The sequence below is a fragment of the Vicugna pacos genome, chromosome 2, assembly GCF_048564905.1.
Source record: "Vicugna pacos chromosome 2, VicPac4, whole genome shotgun sequence".
NCBI lineage: Eukaryota > Metazoa > Chordata > Mammalia > Artiodactyla > Camelidae > Vicugna > Vicugna pacos.
This window is the reverse complement of record NC_132988.1, coordinates 106,023,931-106,048,398: the sequence shown is the minus strand read 5'-3', so window position 1 is coordinate 106,048,398 and position 24,468 is coordinate 106,023,931. Positions and strand designations below refer to the sequence as shown.

The 24,468-nt window shown below is 37.0% G+C and overlaps 1 long non-coding RNA gene across 5 annotated transcripts in view; it reads left to right on the top strand.

The window, feature by feature from the left end:
- Window positions 1–23,608, top strand: part of LOC140687839 (uncharacterized) — a 51,620-nt gene extending 28,012 nt beyond the window's left edge. For 2 of the 5 annotated variants that reach the window (XR_012062466.1, XR_012062472.1), the window contains 3 exons: window positions 8,195–8,302; window positions 9,064–9,159; window positions 13,657–13,915. This is a non-coding gene — a long non-coding RNA (uncharacterized lncRNA). Of the gene's footprint in view, window positions 1–8,194; window positions 8,303–9,063; window positions 9,160–13,656; window positions 13,916–18,243; window positions 18,334–22,974 lie in introns of those variants that run through there. The other 3 variants (XR_012062492.1, XR_012062483.1, XR_012062494.1) reach the window with 3 other exon arrangements.
- The last annotated feature ends 860 nt before the right edge of the window (window positions 23,609–24,468 follow it).

The window sequence follows — 24,468 nt, the reverse complement described above, 5'->3', positions numbered from 1 at the left end:
CCTTTGACTACAAGAAATATGTTTTGGTATTTAGATTTGTGGACAAATGTCTTTGATCCATAGTATTGCAAGGTAAGTAATAAAACCACTTTAGGAGGTCTCAGCTCCACAGACTGTGTGGTCAGATTGGCTCATCATACTCTCTTGTTCAGTGTCCATTCTGTTTTCTTTGCTAGGCAGCACCACCCTTGACAAACTCAAGAGTAAATGATGTCAGAGTTGATCTAATAATACTGCTTATGCTATATGATAACCTACATGCACCATCAGGGGTATTAGGAGCTCGACTGAGCTGGAAAAAAGAGAGCTGAGCTGGTAGGTGTCAGAGTAACTGATTCATGCAACAATCCAAAGAGTTAAGTCTTTAACCACTTGCTGAGATAATGTAAGCAAGAGGCTAAAATCAGAGAAATTGCCAACTCCTCCTGTTCCATTTTCCCCCATGAATCCAGAGTTGAGTGGATCACTGCAGATATGAAGGATTGTCTCACTGTTGAGGGAACCTTGAACAAAAGCCTGTGGCACTTTTGTGGACCTCAGGTGGGGGAAGCACTACAGGTGGAAAAGTATTGGATATGAGAGTAAGGAAATGTATCTTCAAGGTCTGCGTTTTCACCCTATAAGAAGACCTTGGCAGAGGCACCTGAAGGGGACCTCAGCCGAAGTCTTCTGATAAGGAAACCTAGGAATATAGGAGCCTGGTCTAGAACTGCAGGTAAACGAAAGTATGACCAGTGGGAACCTGGGGGCCTAAGTTTTTTTTTTAATATATTTTTATTGAAGTACAGTCAGTTTACAATGTTGTGTCAGTTTCTGGTGTACAGCACAATGCTTCAGTCACATAGGAACATACATACATTCAGTCTCATATTCTTCTTCACCATAGATTACTACAAGATATTGAATATAGTTCCCTGTGCTATACAGTATAAACTTGTTGTTTATCTATTTTATATATAGTGGTTAGTATCTGCAAATCTCAAACTCCAAATTTATCCCTTCCCACCCCTTTTCCCCCGGTAACCATAAGTTTGTTTTCTATGTCTGTAAGTCTGTTTCTGTTTTGTAAATAAGTTAGTTTTTTTAGATTCCACTTATAAGTGATATCATGTGGTATTTTTCTTTCTCTTTTTGGGTTACTTCACTTAGAATGACATTTTCCAGGTTCATCCATGTCACTGCAAATGACATTATTTTATTCTTTTTTATGACTGAGTAGTATTCTGTTGTATAAATATACCACAGCTTCTTTATGCAGTCATCTGTTGATGGACATTTAGGTTGTTTCCATGTCTTGGCTATTGCAAATAGTGCTGCTATGAACATCAGGGTGCATGTGTCTTTTTGAATTAAGGATCCCCCTGTATATATGCCCATGAGTGGAATTGCTGGATAATATGGTAAGTCTGTTTTTAGTGTTTTGAGTAATCGCCATACTATTATCCATAACGGCTGTACCAAACTACATTCCCACCAACAGTGTAGAAGGGTTCCCTTTTCTCCACACCCTCTCCACCATTTATCATTTATGGACTTTTGAATGATGGCCATTCTGGTTGGTGTAAGGTGGTACCTCATTGCAATTTTGATTTGCATTTCTCTGGTAATAAACGATATTGAGGATTTTTTTCATGTGCCTATTGGCCATTCGTATGTCTTCATTGGAGAATTGCTTGTTTAGGTTTTCTGCCCATTTTTGGATTGGGTTGTTTGTTTTTTTCTTACTAAGCTGAATGAGCTGTTTATATATTCTGGAAATTAAGCCCTTGTCAATCCCATCTTTTGCCAATATTTTCTCCTATTCCATAGGTTGTATTTCTATTTTGCTTCTGGTTTCCTTTGCTGTGCAAAAGCTTGTGAGTTTAATTAGGTCCCATTTGTTTATTTTTGCTTTTATTTCTATTGCTTGGGTAGACTGCCTTAGGAAAACATTGCTGAGATTTATGTCAGATAATGTTTTGCTTATGTTTTCTTCTAAGAAGTTTATAGTGTCTTGTCTTATGTTTAAATCTTTAAGCCATTTTGAGTTTATTTTGGTGCATGGTGTGAGGGAGTATTCTAACTTCACTGATTTACATGCAGCTCTCCAATTTTCCCAACATCATTTACTGAAGAGATTTCTTTACCCCATTGTATGTTCTTGCCTCCTTTGTCAAAGATTAATTGACCAAAATTATGTGGGTTTATTTCTGGGCTCTCTATTCTGTTCCATTCATCCATTTGCCTGTTTTTGTACCAATACCATAGTATTTTGATTACTGTAGTTCTGTAGTATTGTCTGAAGTCTGGGAGGGTTATTCCACCAGCTTCATTCTTTTTCTTCAGTAATGCTTTGGCAATTCTGGGTCTTTTGTGGTTCCACATAAATTTTAGGATTATCTGGGGGCCTGAGTTCTTGACTGCAACTCCGTACAGAGATTGCAGTGCTCTGGCTGTGCACCAAAGTCTGGCATTGAGAGGGCAGTTTTCCCTCATGAGACCTGCCAGGTGAGACCTTTGTAATTGGCTATGGTGAAGCCTGAAAAATCACACATTGTTTTATAGTCAGAAGCTGGACTCCTCAAGAGGAAAGCCAGATGATTTTTTTGTTCTAAGATCCTAAGCATTTTCATGAACAGTATTTAATGTAATATTTGAGACCCTAATATGTCACATGAATCAGAATTAAGTTATACATTGTTTGAAAACTCCTGCATTTGTGGGTTTTTATTATTCCATGTTAGAAGCCTTTGGGTTCAAAGACTTTTAAGTAGGTTACAATTTGCATGGCAAAGTGAAACTCAGTAGACAATACTCAGGAGGAAATCAGCCATTCTGTAATCAACAAAACTTGGTGTCACAGTTTCTAAAATTTAAACATCTAAAGAATAAAGAGAGCCCTGATAATTTGCTCCCTGGATAGTCATGCAACCCCTAAATCTTCAATATTTCATTTCAGTGGGCAAACACTATAATCCCTGTACAGACCTTAAATGTTTTATCTGATAAGTATTACAAATTCTCCGAAACATATGACGTCAACACTCCTTTCAAATGGCTTAAGAAAAAAAAATTCTTTGGCAGGGGGAGGTAATTAGATTTGTTTATTTATTTATTTTCAGAGAAGGTACTGGGATTGAACCCAGGACCTCATGCATGCTACGCAACTGCTCTACCACTTGAGCTATACCCTCCCCTCTCAAATGGCTTTTTGGAGTTTACTGACTCATAAGGTCTACTTTCCCCATCTCTTGCTGAACACCATGAAATGTCAACTTTCTGAGCATCATGAGGTCTCCTTCCCTGGTGATCACAAGGCAGATCTTAACAGGAGTAGGACTTCTTGCATACCCTGGGTATTAGAAAAACCTCCAAAACTAAACAAACAAAAACCTTTCAGCTTTGATGTGTTAAACTGGGTTGTGAATTAAGCTATAGCACACAGAATGAGTACACATCCAGTAAGATGCTGCGTGTCTCTGTGTGACTCTAAAAATATAGGAAATAAACAAAAAAATTCTATTTTTCTCACATAATTTTAAGCTCGGATATGATAAACTTAACTTTTTGCAGCTAAGAACAAATCATAGGGTAATTAATGGATAAAAGGTTTGGCCTAAAGTGAGGGTCATAAAAAGAGTGAAAAAAAATGTTTATGTTATGTATATTTTACCACAATAAAAAAAAAAATCTTTCCTAATAGCAAAAAGCCCAGATTTTAAAATAAAAGGTGAAGGAAGGGGAGAGTTGAATTAAACAAAATTTCTTTTCAGTTTAAAAACTTATTTTTGAATTTCATTTTTTCCCACAGCAATTTTTCAATTTTGAATATTAAAAAAAATATTCTGTATTTCAAAATCTGATTTAAAAATTGAGAAATTTATTGGTTCTAACATCTCACACCATTTCCAGTTTTCACAAGTTTAGTATTTTATTTTGATATATTCTGGTTTATATTTTATAACATTATTAATTGTCAAGTTTGAAATTCTATAACATTAAAATAGTAGATATTTGTATATAACCTGTGACTTGTAAGTTCTACATTTTGTTTATTGGTAATTAAAATAAGAATATGTATATAATATTAAATAAATGATATATCTATATATTATATAAATATATACTAGTAAATTCTGTATGTATATAAATGAAGTCTTACATTGTGGTCTTGAGTCAAATAATATTTCAGTCAAAGTCTCAACTGCCTGTATTTCCATGGATTGTTCTCTGTCAATCATTGCAATTCTAAGATGCAAGATACATCCTTGAGTCTCCACCAGGAAAATTTGAAGATTTGGTCTGGTTATATTAGTTATTTATTGTTGCATAACAAATTACCGCAAATCTCTGGGCTAAAGATGACAAGCATCTGAACGTCAGAGACTCTGGGAGCAACTTAGCTGGGTGGTTCTGGCTCCAAGTCTCATGAAATTCCATTTGGGATGCCAACCAGATCTGCAGTCACCTGCATGTTTGAGGTGGGTGGGAGGATTCACTTTCAACACTTTGTCAAGGAGCTCTTGGCTGGATGCCTCCATTCTTCATTGGCTGATGGCAGGAGGCCTCAGTTCCCGGCCATATGGGCCTCTCCATGTCAGTTAACATCCCTCAGAGGAGGGAGAAAGCCACATGCCTTTTATGACCTGGTCTTGGGAGTCACACAGAATCACTTCCATCATGTTCTGCTTGGTAGAAGTCAGTCACTAAGTCCAGCATTACTCCAGGGGAAGGGGATTAAGCTTCAAATTCTAGAGGATGGAGAATTAAAGAATCTGTGGATGTGTTTTAGAACCACCGCATTGTTATTGGGTCAAGGTAGTACTAATTTGGAAGATCATTGGATTTATATGCTGCAAACCTTGATATTATAATCCAGAGCATGAGAAGTTAACATGTAAAGAAATACATATTATGAAATGAAAAAAATTGTACCCCCTAGAAAAGAGCACTGTTAAATCACCCTTAGAAACATCAATTAGCTAGGATAGTTACTCTCAACCTTAAGATTTAAATTTTTAAGCCTAGAAGGATTTAAAATTAAGTATAAAACACATAAGAGAATCAGAACCGTGTGTTAATATTTTTGATTAAGAAAATGGCTATGCATATTTGAAATTTTATATACTATAATGTGTAGGAGCGGCCTGTTGTATTCCCAAACCTTTAACTATAATTTGAAATACGCATTTAGGAACTAGTTTAGACTCATAATGTTTGGATAAAACCTTACAAATAATTCTCAGTAATGAAATAGCTAAGAGAATTTAGGTTTATTATGTTTAAAAATTTGATTTATTGGGTTTGTGAGAATTATTGAGCACTTGGATTTTTTTCCCTTAACTCAGGCAGTTGAAGTTTTTAAAGAGCAAATGCTCAGGTGCCTTGATCTTGGACTTTGCAGTCTCTAGAACTGTGAGAAATACATGTTGTTTAAGCCCCAGCCTAAATATTTTTGTTATATCAACCCAAACAGACACTGAACAATCTATAAAGCGGACACTAATATGTAAAATGCTGTCTGGATGTCTGAGGCCAGCTTCCTCTCCCTTTCAGACCTCTGGTTATTCCTACGTGGTCTTTCCATGGCCTCCTAGACCCTCGCTCCTGCCCTAGTCCAGGCGTCCAAGTCAGTGGCACTTGTAGGCAGAAATAAAATAACAGAAGAAGGAGAAGATGATTGTTCTAAGCCTGGACTTTCTGATCTAACAGCTTCTTATTGTGCATGCTCCCCCACTTCTGCTGCGTAAAATTCGGAGAAGCCAGAACAAGTATGATGCAGAAACCACTGGTGAGGTGGGATTTCTTATCTGCCTGCAGACTGACTTGACTGATGTTCCCTAGTAGATTGGACGCTTCCATGTCCTACTTAATTGTAGGCCTATTCTCTGGATGGTCCCAAGCTTTTCCCTGTCCAAAGGCAAATGCTTTACTGTAGGGGAAAAAAAAACGTTGCAAGAATACTTGCTGGAGAGTTTCTCTTAACAGTCTAAGATCAAGATTTTCATTTTAAGGGCAAATTTTCTATACACAGACATAAAAGATAATTTTTAACTATGTACCTCATACCACTGCAAGAACTTTGAAAATGTAGAATTGAAACACTATGATATTAAAAAAGGACTATGTGCCTGTTGTCAGTTAAAAAATGATTCTCCCAAAGATATCAGGTCCTGATTCCTGGAACCCATAAATGTTACTTTATATGGCAAAGCTTTTGCAGATGTGGTTATATGAAGAATGCTGAAGTGATGAGAGAATCCTGAATTATCCAGGTGGACCCTAAATGCAATCACATGTATCCTTGAGAGAGGGAAGCAGAGGGAGATTTTACCGCACACAGAGGACAAAGATATGTGAAGACAGAGCAGAGAGGGAATGGAAGATTGTGGCTTTGAAAATTGGAGTCATGTGGCTCAAGACAAGGCAGACTGGCAGCTACCTGAAGCTGGAAGAGGCAAGGAACAGATTCGCCCTTCCAGCCTTTGGAAGGAGCAGGGTCCTGCAGACACTTTGCTTTTGGTCCAGTAAAACTGGTTTCTGATTCTTGGCCTTCAGAACTATGGGAAAATAAATTTATGTTGTAAACCACTATATGTTGCTAATTGATTACAGAAACCATAGGAAACAAATCAGGTAACTTTGCAACAAAACAGGCTGTGAGAGGCCTGAAGTATTTCCAGCTAACATGGTGAACATGGGAAATGTAATTCAAAGGACCATGGGGCTCAGACCATATGCAGTCATCACCAGATGGGCCTCACTGGTTCCAGCACGTAGTCACAGTTTCCCTCTAGCACCTGGCAGGCAGGTGGCAGCCACTGTCAAACCTGCATCACCATTCCAAGTTCATTTTCAGCATGAGAGTGGGTTGGCAACCCTGGACTCCATGTCAACACATCTCTACAGCCAGGATCTGTGTAAAGAAATTCCAGAGAGAGACCTGCCTTGCCCCAGGCTGGCCAGGTCCTAGAACTGGATGGTGTAGTGGACCATGCTTGTGGCTACATCAGTCTCATTGAAAGCCTGCTCTGAGCAATGAGCAAGAAAGCCATGGAAAATGAGGCAAATTGTGTTTCAACCACTCCCCAAACAAGGAGCAAATAAAAAAATGACCTTTAAAACCTCCAAAGTTTAGAACGGAATAATCTTGCCCCTAGCATTGTGGCTCCATGGAGCAAGAGCACAGTTTTAGTTTTATTTACCATTAGATTTAAAGATTTAAAGGTCATAAATTAAGCTAACCAGCTATTATGTAAACATGTTCTAATTGCTTACCTTGACAAATATACTTTTACAATAAGAAACTCAAATATATGTGTAAAACTATAGTTTTTATGTGATTATAGCAAAATGGTGAAGACAACCCAATTTAGTGTTAGTTGTGTATGTCTGGATGTTATGTTGATTGAATGGTTGTGTTTGGATGACTGATGAAATAAAAATTCATAAATTATTATGTATTTATTCCATGAAATTTATTTCTCTTGACTCCATTTCAGTAATATCAATAATTATGTTATTATAATCATTATTTTTTCCTTTGGGCTATTTTCTATTAATAGGAGTTATATAAAAGATTAACTAATTCTGTTGCATTCAAAATGAATAAATTTCAATATATTTTCATACACTATAAAGTAAATATAAGATATCAAAAATTTAAATAATTTTTATAAGTTTTCAGAAAGTTATTTTTATTCTAGGTTATTTAAAACCAGAATACAAATACAAATCATAATAAACATCAACATTTTAACTCAGAATTATTAAAGTTGAAATTTGTTCATTTTTGAAAATAATGACTGTCATACTATATACATTTACAAAAATAAAACTATTAACATTCCTTCTATTGACTGTCAAATTGCTAATGTAAAGATTGTCAAGCTTCACACATTTATATCTCAAATTACATAATGGATTTGAGAGCAATATTAGTTACTGTTACGAAATGTCCATCAGCTGCCGTGTGCACTGTTGCAAATATTATGCTAATTAATTCCTAAGTGCATACTGAAACACTGATTGGAAGTGGTACTTTGTTATGCGAGTATCTATGGCATTCATGCTGAGAGATCTGATAGATTAATTTGACTCCCTGAGAGGAAATCCTTCCGGCACATGGAAGAAGCATTGTCTGTCTGCAACATCGTCTGTCTGCAACATCGTCAGCTTTATGATCACACATTTTCATTCCTATCCCTACCACTAGGGGCACAAAGGAAGAGATGTGGAAGAGCATTTCCCTGCGCCCTGAACATCGTTATTCGTAAGAGAGACTGTTCAGCATCTATCAGCAGGAAGTGATGCAGGAGCCCAGGTTCTGTTTAATTCTTTAGGGGGTTAGCATCCTTTGTGACCTTCTAAACCACAAGGTGTAGGGCAGGAGTCCTCACTGCCCAGGCTTAAGGGCACTACTGGAAGGGAATTCCCCAGGTTTTCTCTTCCCAGTTGTACGCAGCTCTAGTCTAGAAGAAAGAGAAAATGCCATGGGGTTACCCCAAATTTCAAAGACCTGCCTTTTGACACAGCACAACTAAGCTCAGAACTACAGTATAAACTAGAAAACCACTGGCGATTTTGTAACTTGTCTTTACCTTGCTTGCTTTTGTAGTTGGCTTGCTTGCTTTTGTAGTTGGAAATCTTCCCTCCTGCTGCTTCTCATCATGTCCAATTTCCTCAAGTTATATTTAAAATGATAGTGAGAAATGATAATCCTTGGAAGGACATATTTATAGTTAAAGTATGTGTATATATATATATAATATATTCTTTATATTATATATATATATAAAAGAATACATGGTAAAATATGTGGATTTGTAAATTTTCAGAGGGTAGACTGACAGGGTTATCAGTCCTCTTGTAAACAACAGAGTTACAAGTTGAATACTTGAAAAGTTAAAAATCTCAAATAACAAAGAGATTCTTAATATTTTACTCCCCTGGACAAATCCTGTGATTTATTTCAAATCTATGTTAAAACAGTCCTTTTGAAATTTGGTAATTTTTGATGATATGATTAACTTTCCCCTCCCCTGATAAGAATCCTGTTGTCTCAGGGATCTTTCTCTCTTGCAGATCACAAGAAAAATCCTGAAGAGGGTCTTAAGCATAGTCAAGTATATAAAATAATTTATAATTTTGCTGTGTTAAAGAGCTACGAGATAGTCCCAGGTGAGAGAGCTCTCCTTCTTCTCTGCAATGCAATTCTTATAAATGGGACAAATCAATTGCAAGTGTCTTAAAATTTTATTTTATTTTAATTTTAACAGTTTTATTGAGACATAATTCATAAATCATAGAGGTCATTCATGTAATGTGCAAAGTTAAATGGTTTTTAGTATGTTCACAGAGTTGTGAAACTATCACCACAATCAATTTTGGAACATTTTCATCTTCCCCAAAAGAAATATGTTGACCAATTACAGTCATCCCCCTTCCTTCTCAGCCCACCTCAGCCCTAGGCAACCACTAATTTCTGTCTATAGATTTGCCTATTCTGGACATTTCGCATAAATGGAATCATGCAACATGTATCCTTTGAGACTGACTCCTTTCACTTGACATGTTATCAATGTTCCATTACTTTTTGTTGCTGAATACGATTCTGTTGTATAGATACATTTATTTCATTTATCCATTCATCAGCTCATGCAAATTTGAGTTGTTTCCATGTTTTGCTCTTATAAATAATGCTGCTGTGAACATTTGTGTATGGTATGTACTTAGGAATGGAATTTCTGGGTCACATGGTATAACTCTATGCTTAAATTTTGAGGAATGCCAAACTGCACCATTTTGCATTCCCACCAGCAATGTATGAAGGTGCTAGTTTCTTCACTTCCTCTCCAACTCTTGTTACTGTCTTTCTTTTTTATTATAGCCATCCTAATGGGTATAAAATGTCTCATTGCGGTTTTGATTTGCATTCTCCCTAGTGGCTAATGATGTTGATCATCTTTTCATGTACTTACTGGCCACTTGTATATTTTATTTGGAAACATGCCTGTTCAGATCATTTGCCCCTTTTAAATTTAGGTTTTTATTATTGCATTATTAGAGTTCTTTACTGGATATAAGTCCTTTATCAGATACATGATTTGCAAATATTTTCTCTCATTTTGTGGGGATATCTTTCAGTTTCTTGATTTAACATAGCATAATATATATGTGACGGTTAATACTGTATCAACTTAACTGTGCCATGGTGTGGGGGAGGTGCCCAGATATTTGGTCAAACATTATTCTGGTGCGTCTGGGAGGTTGTTTTTGGATGACATAAACATTAGCATCAGTAGACTAAGCAAAGCAGTTTACATTCTGTCCTGTGAGTAGGCCTCATCTAATCAGTTAAAGACCTAAATAGAACAAAAAGGCTGACTCTTCCTTGAGTAGAAGTAACTCCTTTTGCCTGACAGCTTGAGCTAGCACATTGGTCTTTGGACTTAAACTGAAACATCACTGTTCTGGGGGCTCAAGTCTGCTGGCTATGGGGCTTGAACTTACACCATCTATTCTCCAGTTTGCTGATTGCAGATCTTGGGAATTCTCAGTCTTCATAATTGCATGAGCTGATTCCTTTCTCTTTCTATCTATGTATTTCTATAGCTATATAGAAATCTCTTTCTATGTATGTATTCATCCTGTTGGTTCTGTTTCTCCAGAGAACCCTGACTAAGATAGTCAAATTTATTATTTTTTATATTACTTATGATTTTGATGTCATATCTAAGAAGGCTTTTTCTAACCCAAGGTCATGAAGATTTACTCCTATATTATCTTCTAAGATTTTTATAGCTTTAGCTCTTACATTTGGGTCTATGGTCATATCAAATTAATTTTTGTGTATGGTGTGAGGAATAGTTCCAACTTCATTCATTTATATGTGGATATCAAATTCACTGCCCATTGAGTTTACGTGGCACTCTTGTCAAAAGTCAATCGACCATAACTTTGAATATTTGTTTATTTTAACTTTTTATTCTATTCCAAGAACGTATATGTTTATTGTTACAGTATCATATTGATCACTATAGTTTTGTACTAAGTTTTGAAATTGGGACGTGCAAGTGTGATCATTCAACTTGCCACCATTAAGAATTATGTTAGCTGTGATTTTATGTAGGTACCCTTTATTGAGTTAAGGAGTTCCCCTCGATTTCTGGTTTGTTGATTGTTCTTGTGATAAATTGTTGGTTTTTGTCAAATGACTTTTCTGTGTCTATGGAGATGATCATGTGGTTTTTGTCCTTTATTCTATTGATAGGATGTATTACAATAACCCATTTTTTGAATGTTATATTGACATTCCATTTTGGGACAGGTCTTACAAAATTCTCATCCTATGCTTTTTTGGCACAAAATACTGGACTATATCAGTAATACTAACTACTGTAATTGGTGGAACCAGTTCAATAATGCCTGGATTGTTGAGGTTTTCCAATCTGAAGACAGGGATATACTTTGATAATCCTACTGTGAGTAGAGATTCACTTTCCTACTTCTGCTCTCACTCTGATATTTTCCATCTCTGGTAGCAATGAGTCTTCAATCCAAATGAAAACATGATCAGAATTAGAAGCCCCCAAGTTAACAAGGGGAAATAGCATAAAAGTCAGCTACCCTATTAGTTTTCTAAGGCTACCCTAACAAAATACCACAAACTGAGTCTCAAATAACAGAAATGTATTGTCTCACAGTTTTAGAGGCTCGAGTCCTGAGATCCAGGTATTGGCAAGGTTGGTTCCTTCCGCAGGCTTTGCCGAAGAATCTGTTGTATGTCTGTCCTCTAGCTGCTGATGCTTTGCTTGGCAATTGCTAGTGTTCTTTAGCTCATTGATGCATCCCCCTGACCCATGTTGATGTTCACATGGGGTTGCCTGTGTGTATGGTGTCTGTCTCCAAATTTCCCGTTTTTATAAGGACATCAGTTATACTAGCATAGGGCTCACCCTCATGCCTTCATTTAGCTTAATCACCTCTGTAATGACCCTGTCTTCAAATAAGGTCACGTTGTGAGGAACTGTGCATTAGGACTTCAACATATACATTTTGGGGAGGACACAATTGAATCCATTAATGCTACCTTCTGAGAAGTGAATCAAATTGTTTTCTAAAACTTTTGTGTAGAACCTTAAAATAGGCCCTAAAATAAGAAATTTGAAAATGACAACTCCACATTTCTAGTATTTAATTTTTATTCATGAAATAAAGTTGAAATATGACTAATTTTGCTTATTTGAATTTTCTCATTTGATGCTAGAAACATTCTAGATTAGAACTAACTAGCATACGTTCTCAAACTTCATTATTTTTGTCTGTGGTTAGGACAGACTTTTATGAAGGTAAAGCCTTTAATTATAGAATTCTAGGAGGTCAGGCATAGTAGCTGTGGTTTAATTAAGTAAGGTTTTTTGGCATTAGGAAAGAAGAAGGAAAAAAGGATGAAAAGAAAATGGAAAAGTAGGAGAGAAGGAAAAAGAATAATAGGAGCAGATTGAGGGTAGAAAGAAGAAGAAGAGACTGTCACTTTGATAGATTAATTCTTCCCTGGTGATATGACTGTCAGAGGCACATGATGTAGAATTATCACAGATTTTAAAGTCAGATTCAAACAGAACTCTACTAAGTCTGTGTTCTGAATGGGTGAGTCTTTTAAAAAATATATATATATATTTTTCTTTTTTAGATTTTAGGGCACTGACAGAAAGGAGTCAAATCCTTGGCATCTATTTCCAAGATTTACATATTCAGCTATACTGACATTTACCTAAATGTTTTTTTTTTTGTTCCCTCCCATTAAACAAATTTTATTTGAGCTTGCCAAGCAGGAATCCAAGTTTAGCAATAAAAACATCAGCTAAGCAAATAACCAAATAAAGATTAGACAATTTGTTTGGAAATTTAAAAACTAGGGCAGTAGCTTAATATTCTAATTATGAACAATTATATAATTTAGAGCAATTTGTTTTTTCAGTCATGTGTACGTAAACTTAATTATATGAACTAATCTGCTAAATAAGATTAATTATGATTTCTGGAACATTAATTTAAGTGATTGTCCAAAGAATGACATTCTCCAAAGAGTCAATTTCTTTATATAACTCTTTTAAGAAAGGAAAATGTCTTAGACTATGTAAATTTACTTAATATTAGAATTGTAGTTACTAGCTACTTGAAATGACTTTGAAATAATATATTCTCAAGCTTTGCTTTAAATAGGTACATTGACTTGTTTTTTTCCTTGTCATTTTTGGACAAGTGGCTTTACTTGTTCATAATAGGAAATCATACATTTATTTAAAAGAAAATCTCTACTGAAAATGACATGTTTGGAGGTTCACAAAGAGCAGAGTGCTAAGGTCAGCCCTTAGGGTGTGCACATTTTGGAATGTATAAATGACTAATTTACAAAGCAATGGGTAAAGTCAGGTTATGTACAATACACATATTTAAAAACTATAGACAAAGTAAGATTGTTACTGAGACTATCCCTCATACCTTACAGGTTTTTAGAAAATAAAATTTGAGGCTTCAGGGCAATAACTCAGGATAATAATAGGGTTATGAACCTTATTATAATTTTTTAAGCTTACAATTTGACTCAAATTTTGAGTGCAATATATCTTGTAGACCATGAAATTAATTTTTCTTCCTTTTTACTTCTTGTAGGCATGGAAGAGTGTCTAGTTAGAAATTAGTGCTTCTTGCTGAAGGATGAAGGATGAAGGAAGACATAATGCTGGATATGTATTAGCTAATTTCATCTTTACAAAAACTACTGATATAAACAGAGCGAGGGTTCTTTTCTATGTTATAGGTTCTGAAGGATCCCCAATCCCCTTTTAAGTTATTAGTGCATACCTATGGCATGCTTTTTGTCTTACCTGTTATGTAATTAAAGTTAGCTACTCTGACGTTGACATCTGAATTAGGGTATTTATGTGTGTGTTTTTCTACTAATTTCTGCATTTGCTCTGGCATCACGAACCCAGCTTTCTAAGGTTTGATTTCCATCTGAAGATTCAGGGACTGTTATGGACCGAATTGTGTCCCTAAATGCATAATCTCCAATGTGACTATATTTGGAGATAGAGCCTTTAAAGAGCTAGTAAAGGTCAAATGAGATCAAAATGAGTTGCCTGTGTTTTTATTAGGTACCTGGGTCTGTCCCTAATTTCAGACCACTTTAAATTAATTTCTTAGCCTTTTTTGGAGCATGTAGGGAGTTTTGAATTGGAACCCCAAATCCATTTGAGGACAGCTTCCATTCACAGATTCTCAGAAGAAATATCCTCTTAGCTTTTTCCTTCCTGGAAGGCCGAAAATAGTTTCCCAATTATATCCCTTTGCAGGGCTGCTGTTTTTCTGTTCAGTCTCTCATTCGAGGCACAACCTGTGAGACTCTTGGCTTAATCAGCATCTCTACTCTAATTCCCTATTTTGTGTAGGCCCAAGACTTTTTCTCAGCCATTAAAACCCAAGGCTCTTGCTGTTTAGAACCAGTGTCCTTGGGCAGCTGCCAGCTTTAGTGCTGCTCACGAGTTCAAATTCATTGTGGGCTCCTTCACTTCTGAATACTCTCTTATCCTCTTGTGAGCTTAGCTATGCATTTAAAATAATTTTTGTAAAGTTTTATTCAGTATTTTCTGTGGGACATTTTACAGGATATGTAGCCTGCAGTGTTGCTGGAAGTAGAATTCCCATTTTAAATACCTTAAACTGTATCTCCTTTTTCTTGTCATCTGTTTCTGTGTAACAAATACTCCAACGTTGGCGATTTGTAAAAACTACTAGTTTATTGTGCTCATATGTGGGTCAGGAGTTTGGGCAGGGCTCAGCTGTGTGATTCTTATACCCTGTGTGGTACCACCTGGGTTCACTCGATAGTTTTCAGCAGAAGGCTAACCTGGTCTGGAGGGTCCAAGGAGGGTTTTATGAACATGTCTGGTACCTTGGTGCGGACAGCTGGAAGTCTGGGCTCAGCTAATTTGTTCTCTCTCTCCATGTGGTCTCAGGGCCCACCTTCATAATTTCCCGAGTAGAGTCATCAGACTTCTTACATGGTAGCTCAGGGTACCAAGAACTAGTGTTCCAAGAGACCAAGAAGTAGAAACTGCCAGTCTCTAGGTCTGGAAATCAGCACATTGTCACTTTGACCACATTCTGTTGGTCAGCCTAGAGCCACCCAGATTTAGTTGTCTATGGAAGGGGTGTCAAAGAATCAGTGGCTTGATTCAGTTTCCCACATTACTGGATTAAATCCTTAAGCCTTTCTTGATTTATTCCACCATTTCTTCATATTTTTGTTGCTGCAGAAATTAGATTTAACCGGCATGTTTCGAGCTCTCAGGGAATTGATATACTCAGTCGCCAGTCTCCGTTGTCATGTCATGGTGGTGTTGCTTCTTTTACTTGGATAATATATTCAGTTTGGGAAATGGTTCACTTAATTTACATGGATATGATAGGCCATCAAGTTTTTCTAAATAATTGACATTATGTTACTCACATAAACCCGATTAAAAGAAATGATTGTTTTTATCAGCATGAAATTTTAAAATGTTTTTTAGTTTTGCTGGTGTTGATAGATATAAAAGGAGTCCATTTTGCAACAAATCTCTGCAGTTGATATTTAATTTCCACTAAGTAGAAAAAAGTTTGAACGTTATCTAAGGGATATTCCAATAAACATTTTGGAAAGATAGACTGTGCTTTAATAAAATAAATATAAATTAAGGTATTTCAGGAGTATTTGCTTATCTTTATTTTCATGTTATTAGAACAACATTTGGATACAGTGTTTCCACACTTCACTGGGTCCAGCCAGAGCCCATGAACGGGGAAGACTAACTATCCTGTTGTGTGTAGGTAGCCTTTTAAGAATCAGGGTTCCAATTTATAGGTTAGACAGGTGTCAGGGAGCAAAATACGGGTTACAATGTACAGGGATGACATTCTGTGATGGAAGAAAATTTGCTGCTGGATTACCTAACACTTTTCCCTTTTAAATACTGCCTTTGACTAATTCAAGAAATAGAACTTTCCTGGTTATCAAATAATTCTTATAAACTAAATAAGCAAAGCTTATAAATAGTGTGACCCTAATGTCTTAGATGAGCTCTAACTTCAGAGGATTACTTCTTAAAATCACAGGACTAAATTATTTAAAGAGCCATTTCAAATTAGTCAAAAGGCTATCACTCCATTAGACTGAATCCTCCATTAGCATAAGCAGTATCAGACGGGCACAGCTTCTGTCTCATCAAGAAAATACTAATCCTAAAGGTCTGATTTTCTTAAATATTTCTGGGCTTAATTCTAAACCTTCTCAGGTTGGAAAAACCATTATTTCACTAAGGAAAACAGTTATTATAACTCATCATTGACATCATTAAAAGATATTTATGCTGGAAGAATGCTGTTACTCTGATGTGATGATTTCTTGAACCCAGTTTTTGTTTGTTACATTAATGATTTCATAACTCTAAGATGATCAGTTAGCTCATTATCCTAGATTCCAGTTACATCCATGATCTAATTCTTCAATTTCCTAACAGTCCTTTCACTCAAGTTGGTGAACTTCAAGTTAAGTAAATGTCTTTCTCCACCTAACCTTAAAGACCTTGCACTTGATGGGATCCTGACAAGAACTTTAAATCCTTTGGGCCTGATGGCTCTTGCATTTTTTTCATTCTTAGAACCATAAAACTCTTTGAAATACTAATATACATATATTACTTATCTATTATGTCATTATACATTATGTGTTATTAATGTAAAAGTATACATACACAATTTAAATTGAATATTTCATGTCTAATTTAAGGTCACAACCTATGGTATCATTCTACTCATATTCCCTTTGAGTCAGAAAATCCATTTACCTGAAGTATTTACATTTTTCTTTCCTGTACTCTTTAACAGTGCAATAAATTAGTCAATAAAGCCAGCATGATCAAATAATAAGACTCAACACTTTAAGTTAGCTTTTCTCTTTTGTACAAAATTAGATACTAACAGTTTTTCAGGTTTAATGTGTGTCAATTGACCAGAGCCATTATCCTCCTTTTGGTGCTCAAATTGTCTCAAGTACACTTTAAATTGGTTCCTGTGGTCTTTTGACTTAACACCATTAATCTTCGAACACTTCCTAGCTTTCTGACACAGCTAGATGCCCCAGTTTCACACGAAACCTTCCAGCCTGAACATGAAATCAAACTTTTTTTTCCGAGAGACCCCATGCTCCTTGGCACAGAGCACATACAGAATGACCTTGCTCCTGGGCCATGTCAGTGGACAGGGCTGAAAATGACATCTTTTTCCAACAGAATGGCCTGAATTCTTTTTTTCAGCTTTGTTGAGGTGAAATTGACAAACAGAAATTGTATATGACTAAGGTATACAAGTTAATGCTTTGATATCTATACACATTGTGACACAGTCACCACAAATCAAGCTGATTAACATACTCAGCACCTCACAGTCACCCTTTTCTTTCTCTCTCTCTCTCTCTTTTTTTTTTTTGTGGTGAGTATGCTGTACCCAGTGAAGTTTCCCGAGGTCTCATTCCCTGCTCCTGTCCTACTCTAGTTACTCCACTAAGTGACACTCTTGGCGATAATAGAATAACAACAACAACAGCAACAACAACAACAACAACAGCAGCAGCAGACTGCTCTGTTTCCCCGAAGAGCACTACCTCATGGCGTGCTCTGCTCCATTTTTGCCATTTAGTATACATATAGAGCAGAGAAGCCATACGAGTGCAACAAGTTCCACTGGCTGGAGGGGTCCCTTAGTCACTTAGAAAATGACTGTGATTTTTCTATCCAGGGGGATATGCCCATGTCCTGGTTATTCTGTACCTGCTCTTTGGATACCCAAACCTTTTCAAATAATATGAATGTCAAGAATAACTTGCTCTGGAACTAGGTTCCTTGCTGGGGATTGTAGACTTAGATCAAGGTTCTCATATTATAGGCCACGATTTCCATATGTATGTGAAATCCCAAACATCAAGGATCAATCTATTTTTTTCCTACCCTTGGCACTCTGACAAAGTAGAGAAGGGAAACTCTGATATTAAGGGAAGACTAAATATTCTCAGTGAATGTGGGAACAAGTGGCCTGGACTGTCCAATGATCAGGATGGACACATGAGCTGCAATTCTGTACTCTGGGGAACTCAGGTCACTGAAATTATCCTGAACGATGCATAAAGGTTCCAGCTCATATTCTGACTGTTTCTCTCCAAAGGGGAGAACCTATTTCTGGAGAACATGGAAGTGTCACTCACAAAGCCTTGTTCTGACTGTGAGCCTTATCTGCATATACGTGTGCTACCAGGTCAGTGATGCATTTATTCCACAGCAGCATGGGGTCTTTCCAGCTGGAGACGAGACCTGGGTAAAGGAATTCTGGACTAAAAGTATCTTTCACCTGGATGGACTGTGCCCTGTGAAATTCTCTTCACCATCCCTGAAGTTGAACTGTGCTTGAGATCACCCTTGTATATCCACACATCTCAGCGTAAATCTCTACATTGTAAACAAGAGACTTGTGAACGCTAGCTCTTCACTATGTCAAAATGACCATGAAAACAAGGCAAACTTCTTTAAATCACAGATAACACTTAAAATTTGGAAAGCCTGGGAAGGGACTCCTAGTTTTTACCACTTTGTGTGAGCCTCAGACTTAAAATAGGAAAAGGCAATCATCTTGGGGCATTTGCCTCTGGCTGAGGGGAGACACAACAAGGTCTTAAAGATTCGGGAGATGATGGACGAGTAACCTTAGGACCACTCCTGCGAGCTAAAAACCACTTGGTTATTCTGTGGCTGCCAGTAGGATGCTCTCCTTCCCTGGCTCTATTGTGTTTACGACCCTCAAGGGGCATTTAGAGATAATGAACAATTACAAGTTTTGGAAACGCGGATTTATAGCCTGATAAATGTCCAAGTAAAAACTGGTGGTTTATTTATCCCGAGAGGGGCATATGATGTGGAACTCACCCCCTCCACAATCAACAGAAATTCTTGCCACATGTTCTAAAAGTTAAAAACAAAATCTCAATTATTAAAGAAATCCTTGATTTTTATACACTCTGCACAAATAACTGCAATCCCTTAGAAAGCCTCAATATTTTACCAGATAGAATACTAGAAAGGCCTTTCAAAGTCCATCTTTCTTTCCCCTGCTGAACATCAAAGTGCCTCATCTTCCCTGTCTGACCAGCAAGGGGCTCTTTCCCTCTTTGCTGACCACAAGGCAGTGTTGGAGGGGGTCTTCAGACAGAAATGAAGACCTTCTTTTTCTGTGCTGAGCTACAAGTGCTGAGTGAAATAAAAGCACAACCTGAAAGTTGAGGGTCATGTTTTTGGCAGATTTCCTTAGGACTGGAGCCAGGGACACAGCATCTCAGACCGCTCTAACAGGCTGTTCCAGAGTGGCAAGGTAGAGGCCAGGATATATGAGTTTTTGCAACAAAGACCAGCTGGTCAGAATATCAAAAGATTATTATTAATTGAAGAAAACTAGATAGCTCAAGTGAAGGAATTTAGCGCTTTTCTATGTATGGGAAGGTGCAAAGGTCTGGGCTCATTGAAATCATTCCTTTGATATGCACCTGGCTGTCTAGGGCCAGTATCTTGTTCTTTTACATCCTGAGTTCCCTCAGGGTGCACTCTTGCAGGTGGTTGCAGAGGCTAGGCTGCCTGCTTGTCTGTATCTGGAGTTCCCTCTGCTCACTATCAGGGGTGGCCATAGCAGCTGATGACTTGATGACCACGGCATTCTTTGCTTACTGAAATAGCTGGCAATATTTTTCATTCACACAAGCATGTGGTGGTCTCTGGTCACAGGGTGGTGAGAGCTTTTCTTCCTTCCAAAAATGTAATTATTTTAAGTAGGCACATCTTATATTAAAATCATAAGGTGTGGTTTTCTTTGTTACAGCACTTGTCTCCAACAATAGTGAATGTCTTCTTTTTTCCATCTCCCATCTGTAGCCATCACACTCCCCTCTGGCTTGTAGATTTCACCTCTCTACTCCTCCCTTTCTGCCTCCTCCTCTTTTATCTCTGGCTGAGATAGTTTTTTTCTTCTCCTTCCCAGTTTCCCTCCTAGGCTTTGGTTATGTCAGTCACCATCAATTCCCTTCCCTCCATCTAACACCATGTCAGCGCCTTCTTCCCTTTCCCAGGTTGGCTTTAAACAAGATTCTCTGCTTGAGGTTCTTCGGACCACCTATTTTCAGACAACTTGGGCTACAGACCAGTGTAAGAACTCGTTATGGTTAAAACTTCTGAGGAGTGTTTTTCCCCTTCGCTAAAGGGACAGACCTCAGACAAGCAGTTTTCCTTCTAGAATCCTCGAGGATATGGAATGAAAATTTTATTCCATTTTATTTTGAGGATGAAGCCCTTTGGGATTCTAGCTGTGGAAGTGAGTATTTCCTATGACTTTCTTTACAGCCCTGGGCCTACTTTCCTATACCTGTAAGGCTGTGACAAACCAAGGATTAATTTTCCAGGATTCAGTGAATGTTCTTACATCTAAGGCTGGCTCAAGTTCCAGTGCTCTCTAAGTGTCTACCTTGTTTCCGCCTCTGATCACAGTGTTACTTACTTTCCATCCAGTGCTTTGATGCTTGGAAGATTATTTAAAAAAATCTATCATCTTGAGTTTTCAGTTGGTTTCAGAGGAAGGGTCAATTAGTGGCTCTTATTACTCACTTGCCTGCCAAAATTGCCATATTACCAGACACAGTTCAGGATAAGATTTTCTGAGAGTTGAACCAGAGTTGTCCTATAAGAAACCCATGTCTTTTTTTATTAATTGCTACACTTGATTTGCCATCATTTTATTTGGGGTTTCTGCATGTGTGTGCATATGTAAGATTTGTCTGCAGTTGACCTTTCTCGCATTGCCCTTGCCTAGTATTTGTGTCAAGGTTGTATTAGCTTCACAGGATGCCTTGGGACTTTTTCTGTTCTTTCATGGAATTTGTGTAAAATTGAAATGAAAATTGGATTTGATGGATGATTATTGTAAAACTGACATAATGCTTCTTTGTGGAGAAATTTTAAATAAGTGATTTTATTTATTGGTTTTAGGATCATTTAGGTTTTCTGTTTTTTTTTCCGTCAGCTCTGGTAGTTCAATATTTTTTTTTTAAAGTTTGGCTTCTCACTGAAGTTTTAAAATTTATTAGTCAAGAATTTTTAAACCCTTGATGTATTTTCTTCCATACTGCATTTGTAGTTGTATCCCCTTTTAAATTTCTAGTATTATTTATTTATCCTTTCTTCTCCTCAGCAGTCTTTTCAGTGGTCTGTTGTTTTTATTAATCTCTTCATATAACTTACTTTTGGCCAAGTTGAATGTCACTATATTGTATATTTGTTTTCTATTTGATTAATTTCTTTTCCTATCTTTATTTTCTTTTTCTTAAAAAATCCTTTTGAGTTTATTATAGTTCTTTCTTTACTTTCTTATTTTGGATGCTTAAAGCGTAGTTTTTAAGGTCTCTGTTTTTCTAATACACATGCATTTGGGACTATACATTCCCCTCTACAAACCACTTTAGCTGTATCCCTCAACTTTTGATAGTTGGTGGTAGTACTTTTAAATGTTTATTCATTTCCATTATGATTTCTTTTTGTTCTTGTAGATTTTATCTTAATTATATTCTGGTCAACTAATGTGGTTTTATGTTACTGGTTATGATTTTATTTGTTTTATGATTTAGTACATGTGGATTTATGTAAGCATTTCATGTCTTCTCCAGTTGTTAAGTGCAATGTTTTATATGTATCCATTGGTTCAAGCTTGCTAATTGTGTTGTTTAAATGTCCTCTATTCATGCAGTTTTTTGCTTTGTTCTGTTTTGTTTTGCCTACTTTAGCTGTTGTAGGGGAGGAAACCATCTTTTCCTTCAACCCTTCTTAGGTTTATTGGCTGGGGCTCTGTAAATTAGGCCAATGGAATACAGATTAATAAGAGAAAAAAACCCAGAAGTTTATTAGCATGTGCACTGTACATACACTTGAGAGCTTTCAGAGATGTATACCTTCAAACGGTGGTTTAGAATTAGTAGGGGGAAAATAGGGCGAGAAGGGGCACTTACAGAATAGCAAATGATTTTTTGGAAAGATAAATGGGCTCTTAGGAGAATGAATAGAAATGTGATAGTTTGTAACTGTCTTGGTGTGGGGCTGCTCTCTTGCTCCAAGAAGAGAAGACTAAGAGTTACTCTGGGAAAGGGATTTACGACAATTGAGCTCTTTTGGGAAGCTCTGCTTTTAGACATCCAAGGGATTTAAGAAATTCAAATGCCTTTAGCACAAAATAATTCTCATGTCAAAGTGACATATTTTGGGGTGGCAAATCCTGATCCCCTTTACTATCAATTGTTGAGAGAGATGTCTTAAAATCTCTCACTGTGACGGTGTACTTGTCACTTTTGTAAGGCATTTGTAAATCTTCTTTTAAAAAAGATTTTTTAAATCCTTATTTTTTCCAACTACTATAGTAACACAGAATTGTTAGAAAAACTCCAAACAATACAGAAATAAAGAAAAATTAGGAAGGAATATCCCTGGTATTTCCACATAATCATTATTAACCATTTGGTGTATAGTTTTTACATAATGTCTTCAAGGTGTGTCCATATTTGTGTGCATGTATGTGTGCAATTCCTGGAAAGTGTTTTAATTGGGAGACTACACTGGGAAGATGTTTTAAAAGGAATGGTTATTACCACCATCTCACAGACAAAGGTAATTTTAAAACAAACAATAAAATGTAATCAAGATGTCAGCTGGGTTCTCCCAGTCCCTTGAGGACTAGATTAATCTAATTTAAACTCACCCTCAAAGCCATATGGAAAACTCTACTTTAGCCTATATTTCTTTGAATTCCCAGATAGCCTATATTCTCACAGTTATTTCTTCTTCTAAATATGTCCTCTTTCTGTTCTGTTCACAGTCAACCCAAGGTAAAACCCAGTTTCTTCCACAACAACAACAACAACAACAACAAACAACAACAACAACAACAATCTCCTCGTGCCATTTGTGAGCGCAGTAGGCAAAACTGAAGACTGTGACTAGTGTAGGTGGTTTGGTTACAGCAGAGATAGTGGAAGGAAACAGAGAAAGAGTTTACATGGCAGAGAAGTGAAGATACCAAATGGAACACTAGATAGCACAACCCTGACTGAGTTCTTTAGCCTCCCTGCCTCTTCCCTCCCCCCACTTCTGAGAATCTTTTATCTTGCTAACCTCCTGCTTTCCTCTTATTTCTCTGCCCCAATTTTGCTTCCTATTCCTCTCTCAAGTGATTAATACTTCTCCTCATTTCATGCAGAATAATTCAACATTCAGCTCTTTTAAGGCTTGGTCTTGGTCTAACATCCATCCCTTTGGTTCTTAACTGTCACAAGATATTTCCTCAAGCAAAGGCAGTTTATTCAGTAAGAAGAGTTCTGGAAATATCCGTTAAGATAGTAAATCTTTCCACTTCTTTGCAGAAGGAGGGATTTACTCTTAGGATAAAGAACAGTTCTTTATTTCAACAACGGCTATTTATTTCAAATAAATTTAACTTTATGATAAGCTTATGATGCAATCCTTCTCTGATTATGAGGACAAAGTGGCAAAAATTTCACAACAGACTGAAACCACTTATTCATTTAGCTGTTTGTTCATCAGAATAAATTGAGCATCTCCAATCTGTTGGCAGTAGTTATTGAACAGGTCCTTGTGAACCACTGGGATGAGCTACCTACAGAGCTTGGTCAACACTGTGACCTTGTGCCTCGCAGCTTGTGGTGCTCTGTTGGTGAATGTTAGATCTCTCTGAAAATATAAGGCTTTGGAATGCAGATAATAGAACCACATCCAGATCACAGAGGTAACATCTGGTTGAGGTCAGGAAGCAGAAGGATGAAACATTCCCTTATTTGGGGGAATTGTAAAATATTGATACTGTCTAAGCTATATTGTTTCTGGCTAGTTTTTGCCAAGGACTATATCCAGTATTTGCTGCTACAGGGGAGAGCTTTGAATGATCATGACTGTTGTCTTATTGTGATCCTACTCATTCACAATGATTGTCCCCTTATTTTCATATGTTACAGACCATTTCCTTATAAGTGATGTCAATAGGGTGGGTATTCTTTATGTCTTGAGGGTGAAAGATAATGAAGGAGAAGAATAGGAGAGTTAATAAAGGGACAAAGATTAGGAACGGTAATGAAGAGAGAGAGCAAGAGAACATAATAGAGGTGATGAGGAAGAGAAAGGTAATTAAAAAAGTGAACGGTGAAAGGGCTGCTTCCCATAAGGCCATGTTCCTCGCTCATCTTGCCCTTCATGCCTGAGCAGCACGCCCTCATCCTGAGGCCATGGCACTCCCATTTCAAGCGCTCTCCTTTCTCTTGCGCTCATATATTCTACCGATGGCTTGCGCTGCAGACAT